The sequence below is a fragment of the Trichechus manatus genome, unplaced genomic scaffold (genome assembly GCF_000243295.1).
Source record: "Trichechus manatus latirostris isolate Lorelei unplaced genomic scaffold, TriManLat1.0 scaffold00267, whole genome shotgun sequence".
NCBI lineage: Eukaryota > Metazoa > Chordata > Mammalia > Sirenia > Trichechidae > Trichechus > Trichechus manatus.
In genome coordinates, this window is record NW_004444203.1 from 724,991 (window position 1) to 727,646 (window position 2,656).

The following is a 2,656-nucleotide window of genomic DNA, read 5'->3' on the forward strand; positions in this document are numbered from 1 at the left end:
AAAAATAAATGTCAGAAGAGCTACTGTGCAAGGTGTAGAGGTTGGATTCCAAGCGGATTTCTACCTGAGTGATCCTGAGACAAAGTGGCGATGAAGGAGCCCAGTTAATTCAGCTTGGTACCAAAGCTAAAAACCAGCAATTGATTCCAGAATCACAGAGGCTACCTAGAGAATCCCACTTCTGGCACCAGAAATATAAAAGAAATTTTTAGAATTAAAACAAAGTTAGAACAATACTAGAGATTTACTATTTGATCAGTAATTCCTGAATCAGGGAACACACAGCCTAAATTTCATGTTCCAAAAAATGTGGCAGAATCGGAGTTTATATAGTCAGAGGGGAACAAAAGAGAGTCCAAGAAGCCCAGGCTGTAAGAGCTGATTTTTCAGAGGTTCATTAAAATGCCCTTCAAGATCCTTTCTTCTCTGAAACGTTAGTTTGCTTAAGAAGACAAATGTTGCATTTCTCGTGGCGACGGAGGGAGGTTCCATGCCTGCTGAATGGAGGCAGATACCCAGATGTCTGACTGTCTGGAATGCAGTAGTTAAAGAGCAGGAACTGTTGATTATACATGAATCTACAGAAACAAGCTAATTACTATTTCTAAAAGTTAGGTGGACATGTTATCAGGAGGGACTAGTCCCTGGAGAAGGACATCATGCTTGGTAAAGTAGAGGATCAGCAAAGAAGAGGAAGACCCTCAATGAGATGGGTTGACACAGTGGCTGCAACAAAGCACTCAAACACAGCAACAATAGTGAGGATGGCACAGGACCAGGCAGTGTTTTGTTCTGTTGTTCATATGATCACTATGAGTTGGAACCAATTTGATAGCACCTAACAACAACAACAGAAGTTAGGTTACTTATCATCTTAAACTTTTGCCTTCTGAAACCAGGTAGTAGACATTCTCTTCCAGCATGACATAAGGAACTCCATGTTGGTTTTAGCTTCCACAGCATCAAGCAGAAGTCTCTAGCAGACTTTGCTCATGTCTTTTTGGCCAGAATTGGGTCATATATCCAGTTCTGAACCAAATTTTGCCAAGAGCAGCCATATTTATTTAAATCAACAGACCACCCTTTAATCAGTGATGAAAGACAAGGGGAATTGATGGTGTTGAGTCATTCACAATGATCACTACACTTTGTCAATGATCCTGAACAGTTCTCATGTCTAATGCTATGTAAGTCACTGATCTAATCAATCAATTTCATCAATGCCCATTGATTTTTTAAAGAGATTTATCAAGAAATTGGGGCAGGCCATGTAACTTTCAGTTTGTTGAGTTTTCAGAGGCCGTATCTCAAAACACTTTTGAATGAAGATGGGCAATGTTGTATTATTTTTGTGAAAAAAGTAAAATCCTTCCTCTGGAAAATAAAAGACTAGAAATTCATTTGCAATTTGGTTTAATTGGCACATAGCTTTTGAATGAGGTACATCATTTAATTTGTGTTCATAATTATGGATACTGCTTAAAAATAAACTTTTAAATTTGAAACAACATTCAGAAATAAGAATGTTTATCTCTTCTCTTTCTGGAAGCTTTATTTTGTTACCATTATGTGGCTGCGTTAAACTCCATTAAGACAGTGTCTTTATTTTAATAATTTTTCTCTGTGATATTCCTAGTGTTTCAGAGTAAATATATGTAGAATGAATGATGAAAGCTACTACTTCCTTTGTAGCAACAGGGAACATTTAGGGATAGTCCCTTTGTGGTGCAGTGAACTACTTAATATGGCCCTTCTAGTCATGATCTTTGTGACTCACACACAATGATTAAGTGGGACTATGCAAATAAGTTGTATGGAACCTGTAATTGTTAGGATTCTGTGTCAACTTGGTGGGGCCATGGTTCCTGGTATTGTGTCATTTTCCTCCATTTTATGTGTTGTGGATCTTGACCTCTACAAGTTGATGAGGTAGGATTGGCATAAGGGTGTGTCTTGGGTCACAGCCTTGTAGGAGAACACGACTCAAGCCCCACCCTTACTAAAGTTATAGCCTTCCCTGGGGTGTGGCCTGCATCTAAGATATATGTATGCGTCCTGGATCCCACATCCGGTTCATGAATAGTTGACCTTCCTGGAGGACTGCTGTCTGAACTGCCCATTCTGGGATTCTCTGGCTTCCACAGTCCCTTGGGCCAGCGACCTATCATGTGACCTGATTCACCGGTTTCCGCAGCCTTGTGAGCCAGCAGAGTAGAGAATGCTGTGGGAGGGATGGGGTAGAACCACATGTCTTGGTCATCTAGTGCTGCTGTAACAGAAATACCACAAGAGGTTGGCTTTAACAAAGAGTAATTTATTTTCTCACAATCTAGTAGGCTTCAAGTCCAAATTCAGGGCGTCAGCTCCAGGGGAAGGCTTTCTCTCTCTGTTGGCTCTGGGGGAAGGCCCTTCTTATCAATCTTCCCCTGGACTAGGAGCTTCTCTGCACAGAAACCTCGGGTCCAAAGGACACACAATGCTCCCAGTGCTGCTTTCTTGGTGGTAAGAGGTTCCCACTCTCTGCTGGCTTCCTTTTCCTTTTATCTCTTGTAAGACAAAAGGTGGTGCAGGCCACACCCCAGGGAAACTCCCTTTACATTGGATCAGGGATGTGACCTGAGCAAGGGTGTTACATCACACCCTAATCGTCTTTAAC